At 40.6% G+C, this 23,620-nt stretch overlaps 1 protein-coding gene across 2 annotated transcripts in view; it reads right to left on the bottom strand.

The window, feature by feature from the left end:
* Positions 1-23,620, bottom strand: part of rpap2 (RNA polymerase II associated protein 2) — a 129,360-nt gene that overhangs the window by 11,153 nt on the left and 94,587 nt on the right. The gene's annotated exons all lie outside the window — the stretch shown is intronic.

Genomic DNA, 23,620 nt, shown 5'->3' with positions numbered 1-23,620 from the left:
CAGATGTTGGAATTCAGAAAAAATAAAACAGAAACTGCTTGGAAAACTCAGCAAGTCTGTCAGCATCCATGCAGAGAAAGCAGAGATAACATTTCAGGTCCAGTGATCCTTCTTAAGAAGAGTGTTGAAGGGTCACTGGATCTGAAACATAGAAAAATATGTAAATATTTAGCATCAATTACATAAATTAGTTGCAAGTTACCTTTGAAATACAGTTACTATTTTGTAGAACAGCATGTTTTGTTCATCCAAGTGAAGCTGTAGAATACAATAGTTTACATTTATATAATATTTTTAATATAGTTAAATGTTCCAAGATGTTTCATAGGAGCATCAAAAAAAAAATTACGTAAGGAAATATTAGAATAGGTTACCAAAACTTGGTCAAGAACGTGGGGCTTAAACAATGAATTAAAGGAGAAGAGGTGCAGAAGTTGAGAGAGAAAATTCTAAAACTTGGAGCCAGGCAGTTGAAAGCACAGCTACCAACAGTACAGCAATCAAATTTAGGTAGCAATAAGAAACAAAATTCAGAGATTATAGAGGGCTAAGTAGGATAAAGAGATAAAGAGGCAAGGCCATGGAAGAATTTGAAAACAAAAAAGATGAAATTTTAAAATTGAGGCATCCTGAGATTGGAGCCAATGTAGATCAACAAGTACAGAAGTGACCATGAAGTGGACTTTGGTGGGTGTTTGGATATGGGCAGAGTCTTGGTGAAGTCAAGCTCATGAAGGGTGCAAGATAGATTCAATACCCATAATATTAGCAACTAGACAATAACTGGGCAGTTACAGAACTGTGAAGTATACACATCACTTTTTAGGGTGCCATTTTTCCAGTCTTAAAATTTTCTTTTTAATTTCATTCCAAGCTTTGAATAATTGAGATCACCAGTCTTAAAATAAGACTGAAAGTTTTCAATATATAGCTGAACTTATGACGTAAACAGGCAAATTCTGAAAAAAATTTCCCATTAATTTCACAGAATATGACTTTAGCAAGTTATGGCTTGATTCAATGAACTACAGAAATCTTGTGCTTCAAATATCCAGGCTTGCAAGATGTCAAGTTGAACACTATTTACCAGACAATCACTGTCATTATCTGAAATAGCTTCCAACATATGGGTAATGTAGATTTTTTAATCTACCTGCAATTTTCTGTAAACAAGCTGAGGTTATATAAACAGACATAAACACACACCTCTTATAAAAAATTGAATAGGGAGGGTAACCAGAACAGGTAATGAAGATTTGGTGTTGCAAACACATGCTGCAATTTGAGGAATCATAAGGCCTAAATTATCAAGGAATCTACATAAATGATTTATCTCTTTCATAGCAAGTACATGTGGTATGACTGTACGAGTACAGCCAAGCAATACTAAAGATCACATTTATCAGTCATGAAAGATTTCCTTTCATATGACAAAACCTGATCAGAACTTCTCAATAGCACACAGTATCAAAGACTAGCTGTACACAATTGATATATTTTCCAAGTCCTAGTTATTAATTATTTTCCAAATCACTTTTAAAGTAAAAACTGCTGTATACTATTTTTGATTTCTCTCATTTGCACCCAAAACAATTAAAAGGTTATATGGATTGTCAATGTTTTCAAAAGCATCGTCACCCGATATGAGAGAATAAGGCTCATCAAGCATTGACAACTAGTGCCATTTAGTGAAAAGAATTGTGAATTATTTAAGCTGCTTAAAAAGAGAGGAGCTGCAATTGTAATCATAATATTATAATAAACAGGTCAGTCAGTGACAGATTTAAAGACAAAATTGACAATACTGCTTTTTCAGAGAGATTCAAATGCTTCATGTTCCTGAATACCAAAAAACAAATGTTTTACATGATTTATTAACAGTAACATGCATAATATTTATAATTAATAAAAAGAGGAGACAAGAACAGAGTGGCAACATCTTATTTACGCAATGAAACATTTGCCTTAAAGAGATTAAAATACTTTGCTTTCAACACTATTTGAGAAACAGAATTGCAAAGACTCAGAGGAAATTCTCACCTTGGTCTTAACTGGGCAAGTAATTTGCACAAATAGCAAAGCTAGCATACAAGTTCATGAGATAATAAGGGAGGCAAATGGAATGCTGGCTTTTTTGTCAAAGCGAATAGAATATGAAAACTAGGAAAGCCTTATTAAAACTACGCAAGGCACTAATTAGATTTTACCTAAAATACTGTAATCAGTTTTGGTCCATTTATCTAATGGAAGATATTCAACACTACAGGTAGTTCAGAGAAGGACCACTAAATTGATCTCAGGCAAGGAGGGATTTTCTGAAGAGGAGAGGTCAAGTAGGTGTTGTCTGTACTGATCGGAGTTTACAAGAATGAGAGGTGACCTTGGGCGGGGGAGGGTGTGTGTGATAGGGTAGATGCAGAGAAATTATTTCCCCTTGTGGGAAACTTTAGGACTCACTGGCATAATCTTAGACTAAAGGGCTCCCCAGTTAAGACAAAGATATGGAAGGACTTCTGAGGGTAATGAATTGGTAGAAATCTTTACTGCAGAGGGTTATAGAGGCTTGGTCAGTAATTAGTTACAGCTAACCTAAATGTTTTAACCATTACAAGGAATCAATGATTACAGGGAATAGACAGAAAAGTACAGTTGAGGATTATCAGATCAGACCTGTCACAATCACACTGAATGGTGCAGCAGTTTTGCTGGGCCAAATGGCCTACTTCTGCCCCATGTCTTACAGTCTGTCCAACATATCCTCATAAGGCAATCTGTCCACTTCAGGTTTTTGTACATTTTACCTTCTTTGAACTGCATTCAATGTCATCTTTAAATAATACTCTATTCAGCACTCCAGATATTATCTCAATGCCTTGTAACAGCTGAAGCATAATCTTATTACTTTTGTACGCTGGCTGAAGAAGGGAAGCAGTAGTCTGAATATTATCTCAAATATTTTTATTCCCCCAAAAAGCTAAATTCAAGATTCCATTCAGTGATAAATAGAAGAACTTTATTTTGGGAAAATTCTGATTTGGGATATACTTCATTCCTAAAAAAAATGAAATTATTGATATAAAATTACAAACACTTCAGTCATCCCTAAATGCATATTTGTACATAATATTTCATGAACTGGGATGCTTGGGTAGATCTTCATTGATGTTATGTGGGTGCAATAACATGGCCAAACTTAATTCCTCAACAGTTCAAAATAAGTTAAGACACAGTCAGCAAGTGCTCCTAACAGAAGGGATCATTCAAATAGAGCACTAAAACACAAAAATAAATTTAAGGACACATGTTTTAGGGTATTATGACAAGTATAGAAGGAAATCAACCACATTGCAAGCGCCTGATTAGTCCAGAAAAGCTGCCACCAAGTATGGTTATAGAGAATATGTTTTCAGCTACTCTTGTATCATTTTAATGCTCTGATTGCCAACATGCAAGTCTTACACAGATAGCAATGCCCACAAGTTAAAGATACCAATTTTTAAAAACTTGGCATTTGGGAAGCCTTTCCAAAGTAGGAAACACCCAGTAAACGATAAAATATTTTTGAATTTCACTTCTATAGACCCCTAGGGTTCAGAAACCCACAAAGTATATACAATTAAGGATAAATACTGCAGAAGTATAATTTTATATTTTTGATCATCTGTGCCTTTGTACATTAGGAGCAAGGACCAAGTGCAACCTTCAGATTAAAAGGATTAGATGAAAATCGGAAAGAGGTCAGGGCATGCAGATGTAATTGAACCCATCTTATTGCCATGCATTTGCTTTTGTTATATTCAGATGGAACCTAAAGTAATTTGTGAAATAAAGAATGAGAGTTGGCTGCTGCATTTCTTATGCATTGTGCTACAGGTTGAAGTGCTACATCATCATTGGCAGAAGATTGTAATTACAGAATCATTCCCATTATAAATGCAAGCATGGTAACAAGCAATAAGAGAAGTTGATTTAGAAAATGATCACACAAACAAGGTTATTATACTTGAATATTTCTCTAAAATACACGCTGTGACCCAAATATGCCTCTGTACAGTGAAAGAGCACCATCATCAGCATTGATAGAGACAATTTGTTGTAGTGACATCATGACTCTTACTACACACATACCATGCAAACCACCACAGCTGTTTTCACATTTACACTGGCCTGGAGTCAATTTTGCAGCAAGTTCACACAGTGATGAAATAAACAATTTGAACATAAACACATTACAATGCATTTAGTCTGCAATAGAAATGAGCTTGGAAAATTGAGCTACAAAATATAAGCTATAAAGCACTTTGGGACTTCCTAATGAAAAACACTAAGTGCAAGTCTTTCTTTCTTTTTGAATAAAGCACCTCAATTAGTGAGAAACATTTAAAAGCTGGGTCCACTTACTCCAGGAGATTAAACTATGGATAGTCATTATAAAAGTATGGGATAAGAGGTCATAGTGATATTGTCACTGGAAATAGCAACCCAAGTAATGAGGTTCTAGGTATCTAGGTTGAAATCCCATCACGCTAAAAGATAGAATTTGAAATAAGAAATTGCGCTGGAACAATGTGGAACACCCTGAACACACAAAGCAAGACAAATCCAATGTGGTCAACCACTGTTGCAAAATACTACTCTCAATCATTAGTAGAGTGATGGGAAGGGTCAATGTCATCGAGCAACACTGGCTTGGCAATAATATGCTCACTGATACTCAGTTGGGTTTCTCGAGTGCCATTTGTTGTAGCCTTGGCTCAAAATGGACAAAAGAGCTTAATTCTAGGGATTGAGGAGAGTGACAGCCCTTGACATCAATGCTGCATTTGATTGAATGTGGTATCAAGGAACCCTAACAAAACTAAAATCAATGGAAATCCTGGGTAAACACACCTATGGTTGAAATGATACCTAGCAAAAGGAAGATGGTTGAGGTTGTTGGAGGTCAGTCACATCAGCTCCAGGACATCCCTGCAGGAATTCCTCAAGAGTAGCAGAGGCCCAACTATCTTCAGCTGCTTCATCAATGCCTTTCTCTCCTTCATAAGGTCAGAAGTTGGGATGCTTACTGATAATCGTATGAAGTCCAGCACCATTCATTATTCCTCTGAGTTTGAAGCAATCTAGATCCAAATGCAGTGAAACTTCAATGATATCCAGGCAGCAGTGCTAACCACTGAGCCACCGTGCCACCCCATGGGTTTTCCTCAACTGCTAATTTCCCCACTACTGTGGTTGACGGTGCCCTTAGCTATGTTTAGTCCATTTTCTGCACTTCTGCCCTCATCCCTGCTCTTCCTCCTCAGAACACTGATAGGGGTCCCCCCACCTTCACTTTCCACTCCACCGCAAAAGAACCGTAAGTCACTATTTGCATCAACTCCAGCTGGATACCACCTCCAAATAGACCTTCCTCTCCCCTTCCCTCCCTTGTCAGCACTCTGCAGGGACCATTCCCTCTGGGACACCCTAGTTCACTCCTTCACCAGTCCCACCACCTCCTCCCTACAGCACCTTTCCATGTAATCACTGGATATGTAACACCTACCTGTTTACTTCCTCCCTTCTCACTATCCAAGGTCCCAAACACATCTTTCAGGTGAAGCAGGAATTTACCTACACTCAATCTAGTTTACTGCATTCACTGTTCACAATGTGGTCTCCTCTACACTTGGAAATGAGATGCAGACTGACTGACTGCTTTGCGGAACATCTACGTTTTGACGCAAAAATAACCCCAAGCTTTTAATTGCCTGCACTTCAACATATTATGTTCCTTAGCCAACATTTGTTTCAAGCCTGTGGCAGTGCTCCAGTGAGGCTCAGTACAATCTGGAAGAACTGCGTCCCATTTTCCACTTGGAGATCCTGAAGGCTTCAGGACTCAACATTAAGTTATATTACCTTTTCTTTTTTTACTATCTAGTTCTGAAGAATGGCCACTGGACCAAAAATGTTAACTCTATTTTCTCAAGAAATGCTGTCAGTCTGAGTTTCTCCCACAATTTCTGTTTTCGTTTCAGGTTTCAAGCAACTGTTCTTTATTTTATATTATTGTTGTTAGGGAAGTAATTTCTCCTCATCTCACTCTTAAATGGCTTACCCTGTAATCGGAGACCAGTTCTGGATTTTCTGGTCATCAGGAGCATCTTTGCTCCATTTAACCTGTCACGTCATTATAGCTTTCTGGGTTTCTATGAGATTTCCCTCATTCTTCCAAGCTCCAGCAAATGTAGTCCTAACTGATCCAGTCTTTTTTCATAAGTCAATCCTGCCAAAAACTTTGTTGCATTCCATCCATTGCTGGAGCATACTTTGTCAGATAAAAGGAGATTAAAAGTGTACACAATACTGCAGCAGTAATCTCACCAAACCTCTGTACAATTGCTTCTGTTCCTGCACTCTAATCATCTTGCTATGAAAGCCAACATTTTTTTCTTCTTCATTCTCTGCTCACCTGAATTTTACTTACAGCGACTGGTGTACAGGGACACTTCGGTCTCATTCCTCTCCCCCTTTTCTAATTTATTGCTATACAGTTAATAATCTGCCTTCCTGTTTTTGCTACCATAGTGGGTAACTTCACATTTATTCACATTATTCTTCAGCTGCTATAAATATGCCCACTCACTCAACTTGTCAAAACCACACTGAAGCATTTTTGCATCAACCTCAATTTATCCTTTCATCCAGCTTTGTGTTGTGTGCAAAATTGGAGATATTGCATTTAGTTCCCATATCTAAATTATTGATATATGTTATGAATAGCTGGAATCCAAGCACTGATCCCTACAGTACCCCACTGGTCACTGGGTGCCACTCAGAAAATGACCTGCTTATTCCTTTTCTTTGTTTCATGTTTCTGGCCAGTTCTCTACCCATGTCAACATATTACCCCCAGTTCCATGAACTTCAATTTTACATGCTAATCTCTTATGTGGGAATTTATTAAACACATTCTAAAAGACCAAGAAAGGCACACCCAGAAAATTGCATGCTCCATAAAATAGACACTGAATATAAAAAAACCCAGCTGCAAACAATTCAAACCAATTCCTTCCATTACAAAGCAGCTTAGTGTCAAAGATCTTTCATCATTCGAATCATCACATGCCCAATACCTTGCTGAATCCAAAAGAAAGCCAAAACAAAATCTCGTAATGCAGCTTGCTGAAGAATATAGTCTCCAGGGCAAGGAATTTCCATTAGAAGTGATTAATATTTGATGGAAACACCTGAAACGCTAATGTTTATCTTGTGATGAGTTTCAACATTTCTGAAAGTCAAGGCCAGCAAGTATCAAAAAACCTCACGTTTACACATATGAATCTCAATTTTATACAGTAAACAGCACTAATTTTCACCTGCGTAGTGCAGTGTCAGATTTATTACAAGATTGAAGTCAGACTGCCACAAGGGGTCATAGTTTTAAGTGTTAGGAGGAAGGTACAGAGGAGACGTCAGAGGTAGATTCTATACGCAGAGAGTTGTGAACGCATGGAATGCATTGCCAGCGGTGGTGATGGAAGCAGAGTCATTAGGGACATTTAAGCGACTGCTACGCATGCACATGAACAGCAGCGAATTGAGGGTTCGTAGATTAGGTTGTTTTATTTTAGATTCGGGTTAATACTCAGCACAATATGGTGGGCTGAAGGGCCTGTTCTGTGCTGTACTTTCCTATGTTCTATCCCACTTTCCCAAATGCACATGGATAACAATACACAAAATAACAAAATTCATTTGTTGTTCAATCGTATCATAGTTCTTGTGAAGTAACTATCAAAATGGGAATAAGAAGCAATAAATTATTTAGTCTGGCAAGCCATTCTGGTTGATACACCTCAACTCCATTTAAGTGTCTTTATTCTATACTTTCCTTAGCAATATTTACTTAACATACTTATCAAACAAAGCGATCTCGGTCTCTTTTGTCACACTTTTTGGAGGGCAGCGAGGGGAGGGGGGTATGGAGAGAGAAAGTGTATTCCAGTTTTCCACTGTCCTTTGTTTGTAAAAGTGCTTCTTCATTTTATTCCTATAAAGGTTTCCTTATAATTTTATGTTTAGTTCCCAATTGGATTTTCTGGCCAGAAAAAGGTAGTTTTCCATATTCATCTGCTGAAATTTCTTAATCATTTCAAAGATTTTGATTAGAACCCTTCAACTTCCTAAATGTATGGTATAAAATTAGATTTACCCAGTATAACCTTTCAGGCCCCATTATCGTTCTTGTGGGCCTAAGTTGACTTTCTCAGAGACCAAATATTCTTGAGGTGCAGTGTCCAAGACTGAATGAAACACTCTGGATGGGGGCTGACCAAGATACTCCACAGATTAGACATACCCCCTTTTTCTACTTCAGTTCCTTTGGAATAAAGGCCAAAATTCATCAAAAAATTTTGATTATTATCTTTCAGTAATTTATGCAGTGATCCAAATTCCTTTGTTGGTCCAGGGTTACTAAATTTTTACCATTAAGAAAATATTTTAATTTTCTTCTTGGGGATTCAAAGTGGACAGCAGCACACTCCCTACATTAAATCTGTCTGCCAACCTTTTCCACTCTCAGTGTTTATATTAGTTTGTAATTTTCAACTTCCATCTGCACAACGTTACCTCCTAAAATAGTGACGTTTGGAAGTCCAGACGTGTGATTATTGTATTCCATCATCCAAGTAAAATGACATAACTATGGGAAGCTGAGACCCCAGTATAAGTGACCTGGAAACACACATATATTCTATCAATCAAAAGTACACTATCTTGATATCTGCCTTTCACTTTCAACAAATTAGTTACCAACGTATAGAACAGAAATATCTCCAATTCCATGCACATACAATATCATCCGAATTAATAAACTTTAGTATGGAAATCTTACCTAATACCTTCTAGAAATTAATATGGAAAATATTGAGAAAGAGTCGGATATAGCATTTAGGGTTAAAGGGCTCAGAGGATGTGCAAGATAAATGGGAACAGGCTATTGAGTTGGATGATCAACCATGATTATAATGAATGGCACAACCTACTCAAAGAGCTGAATGGCCTACTGATCTTATTTCCAATATTTCTACCCACAGGCATTCTCATATCCACCACAGGGGGAGATGATGGCCTAATGGCATTATATCTGGACTATAAACCCAGAGAGATGGTTAATGCTTTGGGGACATAGGTTCAAATTCCATCATGGCAGATGTTGAAAATTGAATCTAATCCAATAAAAAAAGTCTAATGATAACCATGAATCCACTGTCGACTATTGGAAACAACTAGGAGAAAGTGAGGACTGCAGATGCTGGAGACCAGAGTCAAGAGTGTAGTGCTGGAAAAGCACAGCAGGTCAGGCAGCATCCAAGGAGCAAGAGAACAGACGTTTTGGGCATTGCCCTTCATTATTATTCCTGTGGTGACTTTCCAGCACCACACTTTTGATTGTTAGAAAACCTATCTAGCCCTTTGGGCAAGGAAAGCTGCTGTCCTTATTTGTTCTGGCCTACATGTGACTCGAGACCCTAGCAATGTGGTTGACTCTTAATTGCCCTCTAGGGCAATTCGGGATGGGCAATAAATAACCAGTGATGCAAAAATGCTTGTGACTGCTGGACAAGACATTAGGGACATTTAAGTGACTGCTGGACAAGCACATGGACGGCAGTAAATGGAGGGGTGTGTAAGTCAGGTTGATCTAAGATAAATGCTTGCACAACATTGTGGGCCGAAGGGCCTGTACTGTGTTGTACTGTTCCACATCAAAAGTCACCAAAATGTATTCCTTATTTTACCTGAAAAACATAAACCAATTGAGAACTTGCCTTAATTTAAATAGTTGTTGCTTCGATTTTTGACATTTTGCTTTGTATGTTAAGTGTAGCATATAGCTATCTTTCCATTAAACCTTTGTTCTCAGTTTGCTTTAAGGTCAAGGGTAATTGTTTCCAAATAAAGTACATAAAAACTACAGCAGTCTTGTTTTGAAAAATTTTAATTTTCCTTAATTTCTGTTGTGCTTATTTTTGCTATATAAAACACATACGAATTTTGAACTTCTATGAATGCATTATGATGGGGAAATTCCCTCAGAAATTGGTTTTATGTAGATTTTTGCACAAAGCTAAGATTCTTATGAAATATAATTTTACTTTTGTTCATATATCAAAAGAACTTATCAATTTTAAAATGAATTTAAAAATTGGATTTGTTAATATTTTGTCTGATAACCATATGTTACACTTAAATGTACAAAGCAAAATGTCAAAATTCGAAGCAACAACTATTTAAATTAAGGCAAGTTCTCAATTGGTTTATGTTTTTCAGGTAAAATAAGTAGTACATTTTGGTTATTTTTTGATGTGGAACGGTACAACACATGCCCTTCGGCCCACAATGTTGTGCCAAGCATTTATCTTGGCAACAACTGTTTAAATGAAGGCAAGTTCTCAATTAGTTTATGTTCTTCAGGTAGAGCAAGGAGTAAACACATGGAAATCCAATCACTCAATGTAAAATGTTACACTCATCACAGTCAAACAGGACAAGCTCAAAAGCATACAATGCTGCAAGGTAAATGTGAAGTAAAGAGCTAACAACTTTTTAGGTACACATGTCATCGATTCAAAAACAAAGGTTGCCAGTAAAAGGGTTGCAGTCAACACCAAGGCAGGCCATGGCAAACTTACCCATATGTTCAGATATTGATCACATTTCTGTGCATCTTAAACTTTTTGCATAAACAATAAAATTTAATGTAGATCATTTTTCACATGGTACAGATCAAGATATTTCATTGCACTTGGTTTTTTCTCAACTGAATACTTATACTGGTTGAAGATTTGCTATACACACAAATCTTTACTATTTTCTACTGATTCAAATAAGCAGTCAATAGGTAACACTGCGGTGTCCATTGTCAACAGAAGAGAGATTGGACTCTGTTGCAGCAGAGGACTTATTCAGCACAATAATTGCACCTTGAAGTATTTACCCAGCTGTTCATAGCAACATATGAGCTTCAAATTTACAAAAATTCAATCTTAGAGTAAGCAGGTTTGAGATAGTTGGGGATTTCATGCCTCACTGACTTCATTGAGTTTTTTTGAGGAGATGACAGTGATAGACAATAGGTGCAGGAGTAGACCATTCTGCCCTTCAAGCCTACACCACCATGGCTGATCATCCTCAATCAGTATCCTGTTCCTGCCTTATCTCCATAACCCTCGATTCCACTATCCTTGAGAGTTCTATCCAACTCTTTCTTAAATGAATCCAGAGACTGGGCCTCCACTGCCTTCTCGGGCAGAGCATTCCACACACCCACCACTCTCTAGGGGAAGACGTTTCTCCTCATCTCTGTCCTAAATGGGCTACCCCTTATTTTTAAACTGTGTCCTCTGGTTCGGGACTCACCCATCAGCAGAAACATGTTTCCTGCCTCCAGAGTGTCCGATCCTTTAATAATCTTATACGTCTCAATCAGATCCCCTCTCAGTCTTCTAAACTCAAGAGTATACAAGCCCAGTCGCTCCAGTCTTTCAACATAAGATAGTCCCGCCATTCTAGGAATTGACCTCGTGAATGTACGCAGCACTCCCTCAATAGCCAGAATGTCTTTCCTCAAATTTGGAGACCAGAACTGCACACAATATTTCAGGTGCGGTCTAACCAGGGCCCTGTACAGCTGCAGAAGAACCTCTTTGCTTCTATACTCAATCCCTCTTGTTATGAAGGCCAGCATGCTATTAGCTTTCTTCACTACCTGCTGTACCTGCATGCTTGCCTTCATTGACTGGTGTACAAGAACATCCAGATCTCTTTGTACTGCCCCTTTACCTAACTTGACTCCATTTAGATAGTAATCTGCCTTCCTGTTCTTGCCACCAAAGTGGATAACCATACATTTATCCACATTAAACTGCATCTGCCATGCATCTGTCCACTCACCTAACTTGTCCAGGTCACCCTGTAATCCCCTAACATTTCACCCTGCCACCCAGCTTTGTATCATCAGCAAATTTGCTAATATTATTAATACCATCTTCTATATCATTAATATATATTGTAATAAGCTGCGGTGCCAGCACTGACCCCTGCGGTACCCCACTGGTCACCGCCTGCCATTCCGAAAGGGAGCCATTTATCACTACTCTTTGTTTTCTCTCAGCCAACCAATTTTCAATCCAAGTTAGTACTTTGTCCCCAATACCATGCGCCCTAATTTTGCTCACTAACCTCCTATATGGGACTTTATCAAAGGCTTTCTGAAAGTCCAGGTACACTACATCCACTGGATCTCCCTTGTCCATCTTCAGAGTTACATCCTCAAAAAATTCCAAAAGATTAGTCAAGCATGATTTCCCCTTCATAAATCTAGAGCCACCTCCTTCAGTACCCTGGGATGTAGACCATCAGGCCCCGGGGACTTATCAGCCTTCAGACCTAACAGTCTCTCCAACACCAATTCCTAGCAAATATAAATTCCCTTCAGTTCAGGTCCTTCAGCCACTGTTACCTCTGGGAGATTGCTTGTGTCTTCCCCAGTGAACACAGATCTGAAGTACCAATTCAACTCTTCTGCCATTTCTTTGTTCCCTGTAACATATTCCCCTGTTTCTGTCTTCAAAGGCCCAATTTTAGTCTTAACCATTTTTTTCCCTTTCACATACTTAAAAAAGCTCTTACTATCCTCCTTTATATTTTGGGCCAGTTTACCTTCGTACCTCATTTTTTTCTCTGCGTATCTTCTTCTTAGTAATCCTTTGTTGTTCTTTAAAAGCTTTCCAGTCCTCCATTTTCCCACTCATCTTTGCTATGTTATACTTTTTCTCTTGACTTTATATGTTTCTTAACTTCCCTCGTCAGTCACAGCCACCCCTGCCTCCTCATAGGATCTTTCTTCCTTTTTGAAATGAACTGATCCTGCATCTTCTGCGTTATACCCAGAAATATCTGCCATTGTTCCTCCACTGTCATCCCTGCTAGGGTATTGCATTATTGAACTTTGGCCAGCTCCTTCCTCATAGCTCCATAGTTCCCTTTATTCAATTGAAATATTGTCACTAGCGATTGTACCCTCTCCCTTTCAAATTGCAGATTGAAGCTTATTGTATTATGGTCACTACCTCCTAATGGCTCCTTCACTTGAGGTCCCTGATCAATTCTGGTTTGTTGCACAATACCAGATCCAGAATTGCCTTCTCCCTGGTAGGCTCCAGCACCAGCTGTTCTAAAAATACATCTCGGAGGCACTCCACAAAGTCTCTTTCTTGAGGTTCAATACCATCCTGATTCTCCCAGTCTACCTGCATGTTGAAATCCCCCATAACTGTAGTAACATCTTCACGACAGGCCAATTTCAGCTCCTTATTCAACTTACACCCTACATCCATACTACTGTTTGGGGGCCTGTAGATAACTCCCAAGTGGGTCTTTCTACCCTTAGTATGGATAGAGCTGAGAAATTCTGACTCTAGATCCCCTGATTCTACGTCCCCCCGCGCAAGGGACTGAATATCATCCTTTACCAACAGGGCCACCCCAACCCCTCTGCCCGTCAGTCTGTTCTTACGATAGCACGTATAGCCTTGAATATTCATTTCCCAGGCCCTGTCCACTTGAAGCCACGTCTCAGTTATCCCCACAATATCGTAGCTGCCAATTTCCAAAAGAGCCTCAAGCTCATCCATCTTATTTCTAATACTTCGTGCATTCATAGTATTTTTAATTTGTTACTGCCCTTATCCTTCCTATCAACCCCTATTTCACTCAACCTTACGGCATGATCCCTTTTTGAGTTTTCTGCTTCATTGATACCGTTGTCTTTCTTGACTTCCCTTGTTCTAACTTTCCCTTCAATTTGCTTCTTAAACTTCCAGTTTGTTCCCTTCCCCCCGCTATTTAGTTTAAATGCAGCTGTGTTGCAGTAGCAAACCTGCCTGCCAGAATGCTGGTCCCCAACCTATTAAGGTGCAACCCATCTCTTTTGTATAATTTATGCTTACCACAAAACATACCCCAGTGATCCAAGAATTTAAATCCTTGCTTCCTGCACAGTTCCCCAGCCACACATTCAAGTTCATTATCTCCCTGTTCCTGGCCTCTCCAGCCCGAGGAACTGGAGATGTTTGATGAGAGAAAAGTTGTTGATGTTGTCTGCATGGACTTCAGTAAAGACTTCGACAAGATCCCCCAGGGCAGACTGGTACAAAAGGTGATGTCACAATATTAAGGGTGAGCTAGCAAGATGGATTCAGAGTTAGTTATCAGAGACAGAGGGCAACAATGGAAAGATGTTTTTAGGAATGGAGGGTTGTGCTAGTGGTGTTCCACAGGGATCAGTGCTGGGACCTCTGCTGGTCGTGGTCTACATAAATGATTCGGAGGAAAATGTGGCTGGTCTAATTACGAAGTTTGTGGACAATTCAAAGATTGGTGGTGTTACAGATAGTGAGGAAGCTTATCAGAGAATACAGCAAGATACAGATCAGTTGGAGGCATTGGCAGAAAAATGGCAGATGGAGCTTAACCTGGACAAATGTGAGGTGTGCATTTTGGAAGGTCAAGTACAGGTGGAAATTATACAGTGAATGGCAGAACCCTTACGAGTGTGGATATGCAGAGGAATGTGGGTGTGCAGGTCCACAGATCACTGAAGGTGGCAGCACAGGTAGATAAGTTAGTAAAAAAAGGCCTATGGGATACTTGACTTCATTGCAAGAGGCACTGATTATAAGGATAGACAAATTATGCTGTAGTTTTATAGAGTTTTAGTTAGGTCATATTTGGAATATTGCATAAAGTTCAGGTCATCACACTACCAGAAGGATGTGGATGCTTTGGAGAGAGTACAGAAAAGGTTTACTAGGATGTTGCCTGGTATGGGGGATTTTAGCTGTGTAGAAAGATTTGATACAGAGCTGAAAATGTGTTGCTGGAAAAGCGCAGCAGGTCAGGCAGCATCCAAGGAGCAGGAGAATCGACGTTTCGGGCATGAGCCCTTCTTCAGGAATGAGGAAAGTGTGCCAAGCAGGCCAAGATAAAAGGTAGGGAGGAGGGACTTGGGGGAGGGGCTGATCTCCAGCATCTGCAGTCCTCACTTTCTCCTAGAAAGATTGGATAGACTGGGTTTGTCTTCAGTGGAATGCAGGAGGTTGAGGCGCAATCTGATAGAAGTTTATAAGATTGTGAATGGCATGGATGGAGTGGAAATTATGAGGCTTTTTCCCAGGCTGCAGGGGTTAATTAGGGGACATGGGTTCAAAGTGTGGTGGGAGGAAGTTTAAAAGATGTGCACTGCAAGTTATTCACATAAAAGGATGGTGACTGCCTGGAACACACGGCCAGAGGTGGTGGCAGAAGCAACCACAAGAGCAGCATTCAAGAAACACCTAGAGAAATACATGAATAAGAAGGGAATAGAGGTACTGTATTTGGGATCCTGTAAGTGAAGACTATTTTAGTACAGAAGGCCAAAATGTGTTGGCACAGGATTGGAAGGCTGAAGGGCCTGTACCTGTGCTGCATTGTTCTTTATGCTCCTGAACCCAGAAATTCTAAGATTTACAGAAGCTTGCAACTGCTGCTTAAGACAAGATGAGCCAAACAACAAACAGGAGCTCATTCTGAAACCTTTAGAAAGCTCAAAACAGTAGGTATTTCCAGTTAAAGACAGAAATTGCTGGGAAAAAAAAGCATGAGATCTGACAGCTTCTGTACACAGAAAGCAGCATTAACATTTTGGATTCAGTAACTCTTCTTCAGAACTGATCATAGCTAGGAAAAGGGTTGGTATATATGCTAAAGCAGGGGTGAGGGGAGGGCAAAGGAGTAAACCATAGGTGGAGATGGGGCCCACAGAGAGAGAAAAAAAAAATGTTGGGCAGACAAAAGAATGGGTAAAGGTCAGCCTGGGATAATCAACTGCTGTTAATGGGGAACCTAGCAGCTGACAAATTGTGTTAGCAGCCCCTGTGATGATAAGGCCTGTTGCATGGGGTTTGAGGTAAGAACATGGGAGAAGCTGTTCAGGCCTTAAAATTATTGACCTCAAGACTGAGTCCTAAAGGCTATAGGGTTCCTAAGCTGAAAATGAGTTGCTGCTCTTCCAGTTTGCTCTGAGCTTTCGCTGGAGCACTGCAGCAAGTCCAAAACAGAGATGATGCCCACGGAACACTGTGAGTTGAAATGGTAGGCACCTGGAAGCTCAGGGTCATTCTTGCAGACAGAACTAGGTGTTTGCCCAGTTCTGTGCTTCATTTCCTCAACACAGAGGAGACCACATTGTGAGCTGCAAAATACAGTAGACTAGACTGAGTGAAATGCAGGTAGATTGCTGCTTTGCCTGGGAGGTGAGTTTGGGCCTTTGGAGGGTGAGGAGGGAGAAGTAAACGGGTAGGTGTTAACACCTTCTTGGGTTGATGAGAAGGTGCCATGAGGGGGTGTGAAGATGTTGAGAGTAGAGGAGTGGACCAAGGTGTCCTGGAGGGAATGCTCCCTGCAGAAGGCTGACAAGGAAGGGAAGGGAAATGGGTGTCCGATGGCACCATCCTACTGGAGGTGACAGAAATGACAGCTAATGATCCTTTAGATGTGGATGCTGGTGGGATGGTAGGTGAGATTTTCAGTTATTTTCAAGCACCCTCTAAGTTATTTGGGAAGATTGTTTACTCTTGCAGAGACAGAATCATTTATGGGTAGAGTAGTGTTTATCACTTGCTCTTTCCTTTCCAAGATGCTACGTTTTACTTTTGTACAAATACAGATTCCTGCATAATTTCAGTATCTTACCCTTACAGGTTAGCCACTGCTAGGCTACTTGCATTGAGCTTCCATCTGATCCTAGCATCATCAATATATGCTAACATTGTAGCCAAAATTCTTCATTACTGTCTTGTCCCTACTCTCTAAATTTATTGCCTTACTCTTGAATCAGTGATGAAAGTGAGGACTACAGATGCTGGGGATTAGAGTCAAGAGTATGGCGCTGAAAAAGCACAGCAGGTCAGGCAGCATCCGAGGAGCAGGAAAGTTGATATTTCGACTAAAGCCTTTCGTCAGGAATGAAGTTTGGGGTGAGTGGGGGAGGTAGCTGGGAAGGCTTCCGTGCATCCCCACCCTCTTATTTATCTTTCAGCACCCCTTGCTGCCACTCCCAAACTACCCATTCCCTATGAAGGGTTTTTGTCCGAAAGTCAATTTTCCTGTTCCTCAGATGCTGCCTGACCTGCTGTGTTTTTCCAGCACCACACTCTCAACTCTTAAATAAATGGCACAACCACAAGTGCATTTGACACACGTAAAAAACGAAGACATCAACTGTTAGATTTGGAATACATTAAATTCTACTGTACTATACTTCCCTCAACCTAAATCACAAACTATCAGAACATCACAGGTTCCTATTTACACAAGCTCAAATCCTCTAGATTTTCTCATTGCTGTGATAGAGTGTCTGTGCAGTAGACTGCTTTCTTCTCTTCATTGAGAGAAAGTGAGGACAGCAGATTTTGGAGATCAGAGTCAAAAAGTGTGGCTCTGGAAAAGCACAGGTCAGGCAGCATCTGAGGAGCAGGAGAGTCAATGTTTCAGGCATAAGCCCTTCAACAGGAATGAAGGGGTGGGTGGGAAGGGGGCTGAGAGATAAATAGGAAGATGGGGTGGGTGGGGGAGGTAGCTGGGCAGGCATCCGCCCATCTCCACCCTCATATTTATCTTTTAGCCCCCTTGCTGCTGCCACCAACCAACCCATCCCCAATTCCTGAGGAAGGGTTTATGCCTGAAACTTCAACTCCGCCGCTCCTTGGATGCTGCATGGCCTGCTGTGCTTTTCCAATGCCACACTTTTCCACTTTCTTCTCTTCACCTCTACCATCTTCCAAAGTACCTCAGCTCTGAATTGAAATCACTGCAATTTCTCTCCTCTAATTCTCCTTACTCTTTCTATAGTCATCTTTTCAAACAGATCAACTTCCTGCTCACGAACTCATTCTCATTCCAGATTACTCAATAACACTTCCTTGCTTTCATCCCAGCAAACATTGTTAGCAATTCACTTTCTTTTGGCATTTTTTTTGTCCTTCCCTTAAAGGCCAGCTTAATTATCACACTATATAGAAAAAAAAAGTGAAATTCCCTTTCTTCAACAATTTCCATAAATGCATGCTTGCATTTCAGGAGGTGAAAGTGAGGACTACAGATGCTGAGATCAGTTGAGAGTGTGGTGCTGGAAAAGCACAGCAGGTCAGGCAGCATGTGAGGAGTAGGAGAATTGATGTTTTGGGCAAAAGGAATGAGGCTTTTCCCCGAAACATCGATTTTCTTGCTCCTTGGATGCTGCCTGAACTGCTGTGCTTTTCCAGCACCACACTCTGAACTCTGATTTTTGACTCTGATCTCCAGCATCTGCAGGACTCACTTTCATGCTTGCATTTCAGCAGTGTCTCCATCTCTACCATAACTTCCTATTCAAATCTTTTCAGCATGATATCTACTTATCTTACAGCATCAAAACAGTTCAAACTCTGAAACAAAATCTAAAAAACTAGAAACATTTAACAGGTCAGATGAGAGAAAAAGAATTAACATTTCATACCTGAAATTTAACCCTGGCTTCCTCCAGATGCTGCTTGACCTGCTATCTTTCCACCGAACATTCTTTTAATCTTGTTTCAGACTTACATGGATTTGCAGCAGTTTGCTTTTGCCGCAGATAAAATCACCCTAGCTACTGGTTCTCTCCACTGGGCAGGAGCATTTCTACTGGAAAAATCCAGATATAGTTTCTCTTCCTTCCCCCAAATTTTTCCAAGTGTCCATTAACAATCTCTCATCTGCACCTTTTCCTTTATTTCACAACTATTTGTGGTGACATAATTTGTGGGTTTATTTAATGTATGTTGATCACAGTAGGGTTCATCTTTCCACAATATCTCAACCTGACGATAACATCCATACAGCTACACTGCCTCTCCAAAAAGTTTTGGATAACTGAAGTGGTCCTTCACAATTGCAAAACAGAAGCTAGAATTTTCAATGATTGACAAATACCATGCTATTTATAATATCAGCCTCCTGATCGCTTAGACTAAGCAAAATATCACACTATGCAACCCTGACATCCTTTCACACCACTAAATCTGCTTATTTCCATCTCTGCAAATTGCCCATTTTCATCCTAAATCAGCATACTGTGCTGATAACATTGCTATTTAATGTTCACCTGCTGATTTCTGAGTAACCATCTTGCATAAAATACAATCTATCCTTTTTCCAATTTAACTTCTCAGATCTATTTATTTCTGACCCTACACGTTGCCTCTTTGCAATCTACCTGTCACCTCTAATCTCATATCTTCAGCTCTCCAATAAAGCTCACTGTCACCTGACAACCAGTTTTCCCATTATTGGACTCCAAGCTACTCCTTTATGCAACGTCTAAAATAACTATCACCCCTCTAATAGCTGCTAATTACTATCCAAACCTACTGACACCTCCCTCAGTTGCTCACACACAATTCTTGATTACGCCCATACTAAACACCTTTCACACATATCAATCACTTAATCGACAAATCTGCACTTCAATATCTGAATTCTTAGCATTTCACACTCTATAGTACTCTCTTCCTTGACGTATAATTACCCTCTCAAATCCCTTTCACTATTCAGTGACTTTATCATAATTGCCACTCATATTTCCAAATCCTCAATTTATTCTCCAGATGCTATACACTGCTTTTCCCAAACTGCTTACACCTTTCAGTACACCTCAACTTCTCAAACCTTTAACATTTGCTTTAACCATTCTCAAAATCATAAAACCAATGTTCTGAAATACTATATCCTCATACTGTTACAACTACCACAATGTGTTCACTTCCTTAAAATACAATATTTTCTCCAACATCCTATTAGCAATGCAGGAGGTCCGAGACAATTTGCAGTTACAGAAAAGTATTACACAACATTACAATTGTATTTGCTTCAAGTTATACAACACACTTCGTTGCACTGAATTTCCAGACATCTGAAGCTAGGTGTTGTCATTGCACTACTCTCCATATAAGGGAAGACCTCAGCTGGAGCTCTTCAGGGCCTTAGTCACTTGTATCGTCAATTGCTCAAAGCCTCTTGGATTGGTCCTTCACTATTGTATTTCCTACTTACCTTTTGGATGGCATCTACTTAGCTTTTTACCTTTTGCATGGGTCTGCTGCAATTTCTTTGTAAACATCTGACCAGGGGATGGTTCCTTATGCTTTAGAAATACATTAAAAGTGTAATGAAAGCTTCAAACAACAAAATGTCCATTTCCTAGCTTAGAGTCATAGAATCATACAGCACGGGAAACAGACCTTTTGGGCTAACCAGTCCGCGCTGAACATAATCCCAAATTAAATTAGTCCCACCTGCCTGTACTTGGCCCATATCCCTTCAAACTATTCTTATTCAGGTACTTACATAAATATCTTTTAAAAGTTCTAACTATACCCCTATCCGCCACTTCCTCTGGCAGTTCATTCCACACACAAACCACTCTAAAAACAAAATTGCCCCCCATGTCTTTGTTTAAATCTTTCTCCTCTCACCTTAAGAATATGCCCCTTAGTCTTGAAATCCACTACCCTAGGGAAAAGACACCTGCCATTCACCTTATCTATACTCATGATTTTATAAGCCTCTATAAGGTCACTCTTCAATTTCCTATGCTCCAGTGAGAAAAGTCCCAGCCTATCCAGTCTCTCCTTTTAACTCGAATCCTCCATTCCTAGTAACATCCTGGGGCGGCACGGTGGCTCAGTGGTTAGCACTGCTGCCTCACAGCACCAGGGACCCAGGTTTGATTCCAGCCTCCGGCGACTGTCTGCGTGGGTTTCCTCCGGGTGCTCTGGTTTTCTCCCACAGTCCAAAGATGTGCAAGTCAGGTGAATTGGCCATGCTAAATTGCCTATAGGTGTTAATTGCATTAGTCAGAGGGAAACTGGTTTGGGTGGGTTACTCTTCGGAGGGTCAGTGTGGACTTGTCGGGCCGAAGGGCCTGTTTCCTCACTGTAGGGAATTTAATCTAATCTAAATCTCTTCTGAACCTTCTCCAGCGATGCTGCAAAGGAAAAAGGATGCAGTTTGTGATATAGATGATGATGCAGGAGACTGAGAAAGATGGAGACGTTTCAGAGAAGCAGAAAGGGTGTGTGTAGGGTATGAGGAAGAGATTGACCAAATCAAAATGGGAAGTATACAGAACTAAAAAATGACAGAGGGAAGAGCAAGCGAGAATGAGAAATAGGAACAAAGGGAATGGGAGGGCAGGAAAAAAGAGGGAGTGCAAAAAAAAGTTATATTGGTGGAAATGTGGAAAAATGGGAGAATGACCAAATAAGAAGTCAAATGTTAAAAAGGAAGACAGAGGTAATGAAAAAGTGAAGACCAGTAGTGAGAGAAAGGGGTAGAACTAGAAGAGAGATAGGGAAAGAGGAACAAAAAAGTTGAAAGTGATAAAAAAAAGTGGTGAAGCCACCAAACAGGACTGATTGCATGCCAAACAGCATAAGCAGCAAATGATAGACAGAGGTAAATGATCCTGCAATCAAAGGACCGGATCTAAGCTCTGCAGTCATGCCACATCCAGTTGCAAATGGTGGTGGATGATTAAACGATTCACTGTAGGAGATGGATCCACAAATATCCCCATCCTCAATGATGGAACAGCCCAGCATATCTGTGCAAAAGATAAGGCTGAAGCTTTTGCCGAGTGGATGATCCATCTCGGCCTCCTCCAGTGATCACTAACATCACAGATGCCAGTCTTCAGCCAATTCAATTCACTCCATGTGACATCAAGAAATAGTTGGAGACACTGGATACTGCAAAGGCTATGGGCCTGATAACATTCCAGTAATTGTACTGAAGACTTGTGCTCCAGAACATGCCACTCCCCTAGTCAAGCTGCTCCAGTATAGCTACAACATCTACCAGACAATGTGGGAAAATTGCCCAAGTATGTCCTGTACAAAAACGCAGGACAAATTCATCCCAGCCAAATACCCCCCCACTATCAGTCTCTGCTCGATCGTTAGTAAAGTGATGGAAGATGTCATCAACGGTGCTACCAAGCAGCATCTGCTCAGCTATAACCTGCTCAGTGACACCCAGTTTGGGTTCCACCAGGACCACTCAGCTCCAGCCCTCATTACAGACTTGATCCAAACATGGTTACCAGAGGTGTGGTAACATCATGGCCTGCATTTGACTGAGTGTGGCATCAAGGAACCCTCACAAAACTGGAATCTATGGTATTGGGGCAAACTCTCCTGTGGTTGGAATCATACCTGACACATAGGAAGATGATTGTGGTTGTTGGAGGTCAGTCAACTCAGCAGGAATTCCTCAGGATAATGTCCTTGGCCCAACCATCCGAAGCTGCTTCATCACCTTCGCTTCATCATAAGGTCAGAAGCCAGAATGTTCGGCAACAATCTTCAGCACCATTCATGATACCTCAGATACTGAAGCAGTCCATGTTCAAATGCAATGAAATCTGGACAATATCCAGGCTTGGGCTGACAAGGCAAGAAACATTGGCATCACAAATGCCAGACTATGACCATCATCAATAAGAGACAATCTAACCATCGCCCCTTGGCATTCAATGGTATTAGGAGAAAGTGAGGACTGCAGATGCTGGAGATCTGAGCTGAAAAGCGCAGCAGGTCAAGCAGCATCCAAGGAGCAGGAGAATCAATGTTTCGGGCATGAGCCCGAAGAAGGGCCTTCCTGAATAAGGGCTCATGCCCGAAACGTCGATTCTCCTGCTCCTTGGATGCTGCCTGACCTGTTGCGCTTTTCCAGCAACACATTTTCAGCATTCAATGGTATTACCATCACGGAATCCCCCACTGTCAACATCCTGGGGATTATCATTGACCAGAAACTCAACTGGACTCACCAAATAAACGCAGTGGCTACAAGAGCAAGTCAGAAGTCAGGAATACTGCAGCGAGTAACTCACCCCTTGACCTCTCAAAGCCTGTCCACCAAAAACAAGGCACAAGTCAGGAGTGTGGTGTTGTCATCCCATTCCCCACCCCCCCCCCCCCGCGCCTCAGTCAAAGCAAAATGCTCGGAAACACAGTAGTTTTACCTCCATCTTTATTCCAGGCCCTGGAGGGATAGAGAACGATCGCCCACGTGCACAGAGACATGACTTCACGGTCTTCTCTCAAACAACAGTTTCTCAATGAACTCTATAATCATTTTATAGGGAGGAGCATCCAGATCAGGCAACATACATATTAATTGGGTGACCGATACAATCAGCGAGTATCAATAGCAGAGACTAAGCCAGTTACTGTTATACAATGAATGTTCTTAACCATGTTAACTGGTTTCATACAATGGATACTTTTACCTTGATAGCTAGAAGCATTCAGTATGCAAGGTCAATATTGTTAAATGGCTGTACATAATGACTGTTTTTCCACCTTGTTAACCCATTACCCTTGCCTCTAACACCCCATTGTTAACTGCAAGTACTTATCTGATCTGAGGAGAAAGTGAGGACTGCAGATGCTGGAGATCAGAGCTGAAAATGTGTTGCTGGAAAAGCGCAGCAGGTCAGGCAGCA

Source organism: Chiloscyllium plagiosum, chromosome 11 (genome assembly GCF_004010195.1).
Source record: "Chiloscyllium plagiosum isolate BGI_BamShark_2017 chromosome 11, ASM401019v2, whole genome shotgun sequence".
Lineage (NCBI taxonomy): Eukaryota > Metazoa > Chordata > Chondrichthyes > Orectolobiformes > Hemiscylliidae > Chiloscyllium > Chiloscyllium plagiosum.
Note: the sequence above shows the minus strand (reverse complement) of the source record. Positions and strands in the feature narration are given on the sequence as shown.